Source organism: Momordica charantia (genome assembly GCF_013281855.1).
Source record: "Momordica charantia cultivar OHB3-1 chromosome 9 unlocalized genomic scaffold, Mcharantia_2.0 BLBB01000009.1, whole genome shotgun sequence".
In the NCBI taxonomy this organism is placed as follows: domain Eukaryota; kingdom Viridiplantae; phylum Streptophyta; class Magnoliopsida; order Cucurbitales; family Cucurbitaceae; genus Momordica; species Momordica charantia.
This window is the reverse complement of record NW_028275167.1, coordinates 20,470,823-20,481,725: the sequence shown is the minus strand read 5'-3', so window position 1 is coordinate 20,481,725 and position 10,903 is coordinate 20,470,823. Positions and strand designations below refer to the sequence as shown.

At 37.5% G+C, this 10,903-nt stretch overlaps 1 long non-coding RNA gene across 2 annotated transcripts; it reads right to left on the bottom strand.

The window, feature by feature from the left end:
- Positions 1-5,991: 5,991 nt before the first annotated feature.
- On the bottom strand, positions 5,992-10,061 carry LOC111023040 (uncharacterized). Of its 2 annotated transcripts, none has more exons than XR_015793390.1 (4): positions 9,783-10,061; positions 7,683-8,055; positions 6,660-6,962; positions 5,992-6,567 (listed from the first exon to the last, which is right to left on the bottom strand). It is a non-coding gene; the product is annotated as an uncharacterized LOC111023040 (long non-coding RNA). The 2 variants fall into 2 exon arrangements; XR_002603062.2 differs by having other exon boundaries at positions 7,991-8,055.
- Between the last annotated feature and the right edge of the window lie 842 nt (positions 10,062-10,903).

Here is a 10,903-nt window from a genome sequence, read left to right as displayed (position 1 = left end):
TGCCAGTAACTGCTTTATTGGACCATATCAAAGGTCTGTTACAGACTTGGTTCTACGATCGACGGACGTTTGCCTCTTCCCGATCAACCACATTGTCCGACTACGCAGAAAATAAGTTTGCTGAATACTCGGACAGTGCCAGGAGACACGTTGTAGTGAACATCGACCAATTTCATGTCCAGGTACGCGATGGCAACCTTGACGGGATTGTTGATTTCAACTTTAGGACATGTAGTTGTCCGCAGTTTGATTATTTTAAAATTCCATGCTTTCATGCTATTGTTGGGCGGTAATCCGAAACATAAATCCATACACTCTGTGTGATGAGGCATACACGACGAACTCCTGGGTAATGGCTTATACAGAACCAATATTTCCAATCGGTCAAGTCTCTGAAGGGATGTGAATCCCGGAGCGGAAGCGGACCGTTGTTCGTGATATTTGGGAAACAAAATCAAAATGGTTAAGAAGAAAATACAGAGGAAAACTTTACCTTTGAAGAACGTTTCTTCAACGGTTTCCACCCGAACACCACCACTGTGTCTTCCTCGCTATCCTCTTGGGTCTCGGACCGTGCTTATGGGAGCACCTCGTTTGGAATGAGAGAGAGTATTGAGAGAGAGCTTAAAAGAGATTGGGAAGTTCCCTATTTTTTTTTTTTTGTTTTGTTCTTCTATATTTTTGGAGAACTGCAAAAAGAAGAAAACAAAAACAGTCACTTAACTTCCTACTCCCTGCAATTTTGCAGGGGAGTTAATTATTAATTTATATATTAATATTATTAATTAATATATATACCATTTATTAATTAATCATATTAATTAATAAATATAATTAATATTAATCCAATTAATAATTAATTAATAAATATATATAAATCAAATAAATAATTAACACTTAATTATTTATTATAAAATTAGAATCATATTCTAAAACATTTCTCTCGCATAACCTATAGTTGTAATGTACATCTTATGCACATTATTTTTAATCTTATGCACATTATTTTTAACCTATAGTTTTAATATGAATCATATATTAATTTTATTTGAATCACATTCATATAATTTCTCTCATAATATATAGTTTTAATTTAAAATTAACTATATATTATAATGTATCAATATACATAAAATCCCTTATGAAATTTGAACAGTTCAAATTCTTCCAAAAACTTGATCCTCGTTTTACCCATTATGAGCTAGCAAGGGGACGTAATGGACCTACATATCAGAAGCTCCAACGATGCAAGATTAATCGGTCAAACTCATTGACCGAGTTAATCAAGATTCGTTAACTACAGGTCATTCCACTAAAGACTCGCAGTTGCACTCTTCTCACTGCAGAATGTTTTCGTGTCCATGGATATACGACCATTAATGATGAGTCAATCCTTCACGAGTGCTCGTAACTCAAGTTGGGTCAAATTACCATTTTACCCCTGAGTTACATCTTACTCCTTAAATACCACTACTCCTCTAATGAACAACCCGATTATGGTCCGACCAATAACCGGAAGTCCTTCTCGGGCCAATGAGAGGGTGGGGCCCCTTGTTCAAGTCCCAGAGTCAGCATTTAAGGGAACACTCATCTACTCCCCTAAAGTCGGAGAGGAGTGAAGTTCATCTTGTGAAGTTATGTTCCCAACTCCCTACTCGATCTCGTCCCTAAAATGGTAGGAATGTTGATTCGGCAACTTGGGCCACTCTCACCCATACAGATCAAAGGACGAGCTCTCACAGGTAGGAGTCCATAACTTACTCAGGATTGAGAATGAGTTGCCTGGTCATCCTAAGAAACAACAATCTATTAGTTAACAGTGTTACGTCTAAATATTGGCTATTTCGTGGTAGTGTTGCCAGGATAAGGTACCCAGCCTTATCCATATACTATAGACCCTTTAGATTATTCACGGGACATTATCTACTTGTATATCAAGGGTATATCAAACATATACCTCATATATCAAGGGTATATCAATTATATACCCAGTATATCAAATATATACCCAGTACATATACTGTCCCGGTTACACTAAAATAACTTCGGATGTTTAGTTTATTGGATTTTGGACAATGCAATGCTATGAATTCAACAACAAATTTATTGAATAAAACTTTATTGAATATACATTTGTTTTTACATAACATACAAACTACGAGTTTAAGGCAACACACCCAACAAACTCCCACTTGAACTAAACTCGAATGGGGTGTACATTATCATAAAGCAAATGGAAAATACAATAAACTAGGGCATACACTATACCCATTACATTTCTCCCACTTTCCCTAGACTAATTGTACAATGCTCGTAGACCTAGACTTTCTAGATGGTCCTCAAACACTTTAGCCGTGAGTGCCTTCGTAAAAGGATCAGCAATGTTGTGCTCCGAAGCTATCTTTGTGACGATTACATCTCCTCGTTGCACTATCTCCCGTATAAGGTGGTACTTCCTTTCGATGTGTTTGCCTCTCTTATGGCTTCGAGGTTCTTTAGAATTTGCCACAGCACCACTGTTATCACAATAAAGTGTGATAGGCAAGTTCATGTTTGGAACAACTTCCAAATCTGTCAAGAACTTTCTAAGCCAAACCGCCTCTTTTGCTGCTTCACAAGCTGCAACATACTAAGCCTCCATGGTAGAATCTGCGATGCATCCTTGTTTGATGCTTCGCCAAACTACCGCTCCTCCGTTAGAGTGAATACTGACCCCGACGTGGATTTCCTTGAATCCTTGTCTGTTTGGAAGTCAGAGTCAATGTATCCTGTAAGGATCAAATCCTTAGCACCATACACGAGCTTGTAGTCCCTCGTTCTCCTAAGATACTTGAGGATTCCTTTAACAGCAGTCCAGTGATCATATCTTGGGTTGGATTGGTACCTACTGACCATCCCTACTGCATAGCAAATGTCAAGCCTCGTGCACAGCATAGCATACATCAGGCTGCCCACTGCTGAAGCGTAGGGTATACGTCTCATATTCTCAACTTCTTGAGGTATCTTAGGACATTGTTCCTTAGACAGATGAATTCCATACCTGAAGGGTAATAAACCTTTCTTGGAATTCTGCATCGAATATCGAACAAGCATCTTGTCGATATAAGTTGCTTGAGACAAGGCTAACGTTCTGTTCTTACAATCCCTTAGAATTTGGATGCGAATAACATACTGAGCTTCTCCCAAATCCTTCATTTGGAACTCAGTCGCTAGCCACTTCTTTATGTCAGTGAGGTATCCTACATCATTCCCAATAAGTAGGATATCATCCACGTACAATACTAAGAAGGCTACAATGTTGTTGACGACCTTCTTGTATACACAAAGCCCATCAACGTTTTGGTCAAAACCATAAGATTTGATCGCAGTATCGAACCTTTTGTTCCAAGATCGAGATGCTTGTCTCAATCCATATATGGACCATTTAAGCTTGCAAACCTTTTGCTCTTGACCTTGAGTTATGAACCCTTCGGGTTGAGACATATAAATACTTTCTTCAAGATTGCCATTCAGAAAAGCAGTCTTGACGTCCATTTGCCATATCTCATAGTCATAATATGTGGCAATGGATAAAAGTATTCTAATGGACTTAAGAATAGATACAGGGGAGAAGGTTTCTTCATAGTCCACCCCTTCCCTTTGTGTGTAGCCTTTTGCCACAAGTCTCGCCTTATAGGTCTGTACCTTTCCTTCGGCGTCTCGTTTTCACTTATAGATCCATTTGCACCCTATGGGTTTTACCCCGTCAGGTTGATCTACAAGTTCCCAAACGGAATTGAAGTACATCGACTCCATTTCCAAGTTCATTGCTTTGACCCATTTGTCCTTGTCAGTATCTTCCATTGCCTTTTTGTAGGTCAATGGATCCTCGACGCTGTCATCAGGTATGACAACTTGGGTTTCAGTTAAACCCACGTAGCGGTCAGGTTGCGACACAATCATCCCACTATGTCGAGGCACCCTCAATACTTGAGGTGGATGTGACTGACGTGATGTACTGGCTTCATCAACAACTCTTGTTGTAGTGCCAGTTTGATCAACAACTGTTGTTGACGTGTTTATAGCCTATTCGAAAATCTCGTTAATCACTACCTATCTCCGTGGTTTATGATCTCGAACGTGGTTTTCTTCCAAGAAAGTGGTATTTGTCGAAACCATCACTCTGTTTTATTGAGGATCGAAGAAGAGACCACCTCTCATCTCTTTAGGGTAACCTACGAATAGGCATACTTTTGAACGAGGTTCCAGTTCCTTTGGGTTAGTCATGAGCACGTGTGTCGAGCATCCCCAAATGCGGAAATGACGTAAACTAGCCTTACGACCCTTCCATAGCTCAAAGGGTGTTTCAGAAACACTCTTTGATGGAACTACGTTCAAAATATAAACTGCAGTCTCCACTGCGTAACCCTAAAACGAGTTAGGCAACTGAGCATAGCTCATCATTGATCGAACCATGTCCAACAGGGTTCTGTTTCTCCTTTCTGATACACCGTTTTGTTGAGGTGTACCAGGGGCTGAGAGTTGGGACGTGATCCCATGTTTTATCATATAGTCCTGGAATATGAAGTCCATATACTCTCCACCTCGATCTCAAGTCCATGTTCTATCAGAAGCTCCAACGATGCAAGATTAATCAGTCAAACTCATTGATCGAGTTAATCAAGATTCGTTAACTACAGGTCATTCCACTAAAGACTCGCAGTTGCACTCTTCTCACTGCATGTTTTCGTGTCAATGTTACGACCATTAATGAAGAGTCAATCCTTCACGAGTGCTCGTAACTCAAGTTGGGTCAAATTACCGTTTTACCCCTGAGTTACATCTTACTCCTTAAATACCACTGCTCCTCTAATGAATAACTCGTTTATGGTCTGACCAATAACCGGAAGTCCCTCTCGGGCCAATGAGAGGGTGGGGCCCCTTGTTCAAGTCCCGGAGTCAGCATTTAAGGGAACACTCATCTACTCCCCTAAAGTCGGAGATGAGTGAATTTCATCTTGTGAAGTTATGTTCTCAGCTCCCCACTCGGTCTCGTCCCCAAAATGGTAGGAATGTTGAGTCGGCAACTTGGGCCACTCTCACCCATACAGATCAAAGGACGAGCCCTCACGGGCAGGAGTCCATAACTCACTCAGGATTGAGAATGAGTTGCCTGGTCATCCTAAGAAACAGCAATCTATTAGTTAACGGTGTCACATCAAAAGATTGGCTATTTCGTGGTCTGGTCTTATACAAACTAATTGTATAGGATACCCCCACTCGCATGTCTCCACACGAACGACTTGGATCGAGTCGTCTGTAACCTTTACAGGATAAGGTACACAGCCTTATCCATATACTATAGACCTTTTAGGTTATTCACGGGACATTATCCACTTGTATATCAAGGGTATATCAAACATATACCTCGTATATCAGGGTATATCAATTATATATCCAGTAAATCAAATATATACCCAGTACATATACTGTCCCGGTTACACTAAAAGAACCTCAGATGTTTAGTTTATTGGATTTTGGACAATGCAATGCTATGAATTCTACAACTAATTTATTGAATAAAACTTTATTGAATATACATTTGTTTTTACACAACATACAAACTACGAGTTTAGGGCAACACACCCAACAGTCTCAACATGGAACAGTTCGCCAGATTTTGTTGACACACCAGTGGAAGCACCAGATATGGTTACTAGAGTTGGTAGGAGGCGGACAGTTAGGATTCCTTCCACAGGCGAGGTACGCCAAACACGTAAGTGCAGTAGGTGTGGTACGTCGGGACACAATCGCAAAACATGCAGTGAACCCCTTAACATAGTGTGAATATATGATGTTGTTGATTTTACAAAAATTTGTAAGGTAACTTGTACCTTAAGCAAACAACTATGCATACATGCATTGGTAACCCTACGTGTTATATTATTATTATTATTATTAATGCAGAGATTGTATTTTAATGTGTTTCATGTATTATGCTACAAGAATGAATTATGACATAGAAACAGTATCGAAAATGTATACAATATTAAAAAAAAGGGACGACGCGCCAGATCTGTACAGCGTACTAATGCCTAAAATATACAATATTATCTTGAGTCAAAGTGTCCATATTTGACCCGGCTCGAAAAATCGGACACAGAAAATACTACAATCAGTTGTGCTACTCTACTGTGGTATGCGAACCCGACGCACCCTCCACGACACCAATTGCAAGTTGGATCGAACTGAAAATATCTCGCCATGATGCAGCACCGCGGGTAGGATCGTACACATGGGCTTCAGATCCTTCTCAAGTGCATCCAGTGGAGTGGCCGTTTGGAGTGAATCCCATACGGTTATGTCGCCTTCTACAAGATCGATGCCGAGCATCACCCAGTAGTTCCCGCCTACATTGATGGGGGTGTACACCATGTCTACATCACTCCAGGGCACGTTGTGGTCCGATTGCCAACCGTAGACATATCGAAAGATGGTATTCTCTTCGCTCCAAGGGTAGTTGATCCTAGTGGACAAGACACCCGACTTCATGGCCGTATATGGACCATCTGTTCGATTCAGCAGAGTCTGTATAGCAGTTGAAAAAGTATTTCATTAGTTAAACAATTGATTAAAAAAGCGTTTATTAGTTCGAACCAAAAGCAGTAAAAAGTAATTACCGAAAGAAGTACATCGCCTATCGCAAACTTCTTACGACATAGATGGAGACACTTCTCCAACTTTTTCGCCGTAAACAGGACGAGACCATCAAGTACCTGTTACATTTAACCAATCCACATTGATGTACTAGGAAGTGAGTAACATGTACTACTTCGTCCTTCAATTCAACACTAGGATCCAATAGATCGCGATATCATTCCTTCTTTTGCAAACCAGTTGCAGTGGACCGCAATATCTCATCCGTCTTCGGGTCATCCATCCATCTCTGGAACTTATCGTCCAATTGCGGAGGAATGGGACCACTACAAGAAAATTAAGTATTTTCAAAGGTTACAACCTTTGAAAAAGTATAAAATAAACCTTCGATAAATCTTTTTTCGAAGGTTTACTCAACCTTCAAAAAGTGTCGAACTAGGTCCCGTCGAAAAAAACTTTTTCGAAAGTTTTGTTAACCTTCAGAAATTCGTATTTTTCAAAGGTTCAATTAGCCTTCAAAAATTTATATTTTCCAAAAATTATAAACCTTCGATAATCCTGAAATTAGTTGTCAATAATTAGTTAGTTTCAATTACTTTTTTCGAAAGTTTTCATTATTTTCCAAGGATCATAATCTTATCTTCAACTATTTTTAAACCTTAAGAAAAAGTTCTTTATTGACATTGGTAAATCCTTCGAAAAAAATCAAATAGAATAATAGCGTTTGAAATTAAAATTAATTTAATATTATTTATTTGGAAAAATTAAATTACTTTTCATAGTTAAAATTTATAATTTCAAAACTATATTCAACACAAGCAAAATATTATTTACTATAACCAACAGTTACTGCAAAAACAATCAAGAAGTAGTTACGGTATTTCTAAAACTAATTCGAATAATACAATTACTTCAAATACCTAAAACAAAAAAAATTTCTGACCCGTACTTTAGGAATTTTTTTGCATCATCTCAGCCATCATTAGTTGAAATTGATGCTCAAAACGATTTTCTAATTCAATAATTTGATCTTTGAGTCTTTGTACCTCAACTTTTCTTTGTCGTTCAGATTCTTGAAGACGTTGTTTTGACTCGTTAAGGCGTCGCTCAAGATCACAAACTTTGGAAGATTTTTCTTGAAGATTTTGAATAATAAAACAAACAATAGTCATTCATACACATCAATCTAACATATGCCTAAATAAGGCAAATGTGGATATTTACAAACGAGCAGCAAGAACTGGATCACTATACTCATTTAAGGATCCCCCTTCAAGGAAAATAAGTAGACAAACATTTATTAACTAATATCAATGCTGTCGCAATTTTCTACCAATAAAACAAATCAAGGTACCTTTTCTTGAGGGCCTCTAAATCACTTAAGCACTGGAAGGTTCTCTTAGAGTAGAAGCAGATATCCTGAAGGAAAAACATCAAGGCAGTAAAATGAGTTAAGAATAATAATTAGTAACTAATGATAAAAACAGTTCAAAATCAAAATTTATGAGATAAGAAACTCAAAATCCACATAAAATCCACAAATGCTTTTAGGAGTTTATCTTGATTGAAAAATATTCAAGGGAGCAGGAATGGGAATGATTGAGAATAAATCTTCTAATACTAAAGAGTCGAAGACACTTGCTAGTGCACTATGCAAAAAATAAAAGCCCGACTATGAGCAGTGAATGAATCCCATACTACTTAGACAATCCCACAAGGTTTGAGATTTTATTTCCTTTTTTAAAGTATCAGCATCATTATAGGCAGTTGATACAAGACTCATACACCACTCTTGATCAACTTGCCATATTCCTATATATTTCTACATGCTACATTCAAAAAGGATAATTTACAACTAATAAGGAAAATGATATCCAAGATTTGCACATCTTCCTTAATAGATTTAGTCATATCACTAACAATAAATGGTACAACATATTTATCCTAGAAGGTTTATACACATGAAAATCTGGAGGTAGTGGAGCTGAGGAAGTAGCCAGTTTTATCAAATGGTAGAAAAAGATTTAATATCACTGAAATGTTGCATTTCTAGTCCAGAACAAACCTGCCTCTGAAATCCATAACTCAAACATCAATCACAATAAAATTTTAAAATGAGGATTAGTTAATGACTGGTCCAACAATTCCCATATCGTTCTGATTCATAGTCACTCACACCATTAAATAAAAACAAGTCATAGTAGTCATATAACTAATAATGATTAGGAAGGAAGAATTAGAATCCTGAATTCTTTCACCTAATGAGAAACTAGAAAAAGGATGCTATATTCGCTGACTAATAAAAGCAAACATTTAAAAGCCCTGGTGGGGATCAAAATATGATCGAAACAATGCAATGTCTAGTGTGTGGTGATCCCACGCCAAACAAATAAATCTGCACTCTCCTTCTCCTCGTGATTACCAGAAGGACAAAGGACAACTACAATGTTGTATCCTCCACTAACAAAACCAATTCACACGATCCCATATTTCTTCCCATTTCTAAAAGTTTCATCTAATCATCACCAGTTCAATATTTTTTTCCTTAGTTATTGTGCAATTAATTGCAATAATCGCACATCATATCAAAGAGAGCGCAAAAAAAATGTGACGAACACCAAATAAAGATTTCTTAAATCCATAAATTGCATCTCAATAAAATTGTATCAATTATGTACCAGAAACAGAGTAGAAAACACTTATGTTTACTAAATCATATATTTTCGGAAGCCCTAGGCAAGAACTACTGAATCAGACATAAACAAGAGGAATAAACAAAGGTAAATGGGAAATAAGAATAGACAAGAAAGGGGGAGGCATCGGACCTTGACGAAGTTGGGAATTACTTCTGGAACCAGACTCCATTCTTTGACGATGAGCAGCGGTCAACTTAAGTAGTCGGGTTATTATTAAGAAAATGATTGGAATTTGGATTCGAAATCAGTAATAAGGGATCTATGGATTTATTGTCCAAATTAAACAAAGGAGTCAATTGACTAGGCCTAATCTCCATCGAGTAATGCAATTCACTATTCTCCAACTCTAAAGAATTCCAATACAGGACACAAGCAGATCGAAGAAAACTACAATAATGAGAAGAATAATGTTGCTTACTAGAGGAGGAGAGAATTAAGTATTCAACGAACCTGTTAAAATCAAATTCTGCCAAGCAAGCTTGTCGAATCCAAGAACGAGTGAGCAAATAGGCGGAGAGCTCAAACCTCATTATTCACTATTCACTATTCTCGACGCGAGATGGAAAGAACGGAGAAGAAACCAGAAAATAGGTGGAGAGCGATCAAAGAAAACTATAGTAGGTGGAGAGCTTAAACCTCATTATTCACTCTTCTCGTCGCCAGAAGGAAAGAACGAAGAAGAACCTAGCCGCAACTAGGGTAACGTTCTTTTTTAGAAAGGTAAAGGTTTCTAGCAACTTCGTAGAAAAAGTTAATAATTTTATAGCTTTTTCGGAGATTTTCTTAGAACCTTCGATAAAATATTATGTATTTTTGAAAGACTTCAAATATTTGTTAGTAAATGTATCGTTTCAAAGGTCTTAGAATATCTTCGATAAAAGATTATCATTTTCGAAGCTTTTTAGTAACCTTTGATAAAAAATGTATAATTTTCTAAGGTTTTCTAAAAACCTTCGATAAAATATCATATATTTTTCAAATGTTTAAAATATTTGTTGGTAAATATGTATTGTTTTTCAAAGCTTTTCAATTACCTTAATTAAATAATTTTCGAAGGTTTCTCAAAATATCTTTAATAAAGGTTGACCTTTTTCGAAGGTTTTTAATAACCTTTGAAAAAAATGCATAATTTTCGAAAGTTTTCTATAAACTTTCGATAAAATATCATATATTTTTTAAAGACTACACATATTTGTTGATAAATATACTCTTGTTCAAATGTTTTCAATAACCTTCGATAAAAGGTGGTCGAAACAGTCTCATTTTCTTGTAGTGGACATACTGGGTCGTAGCTATCCACGGTGATCCCACGCTGACTGGTTGGTGTGTGTATATTCTTCAGCTTCCACGAGTAATGCTGCTTGCGTAGCCCATGCCCAGTTGGGCCCTGCTGAAGGTCATATTCATCCTGGTCAAGGTAAGGTTCAACCTAAAACACAATAAACACATGAGTTCGCATAATGACAATTGTCAATATGTATGACATTAAGTTTACCTTAACGACTGCGTCTGGTGCCCAGTCCTTATAGGGACGCCTAACGCGTCGACTGACGGGTCGCGTATCTGATGCA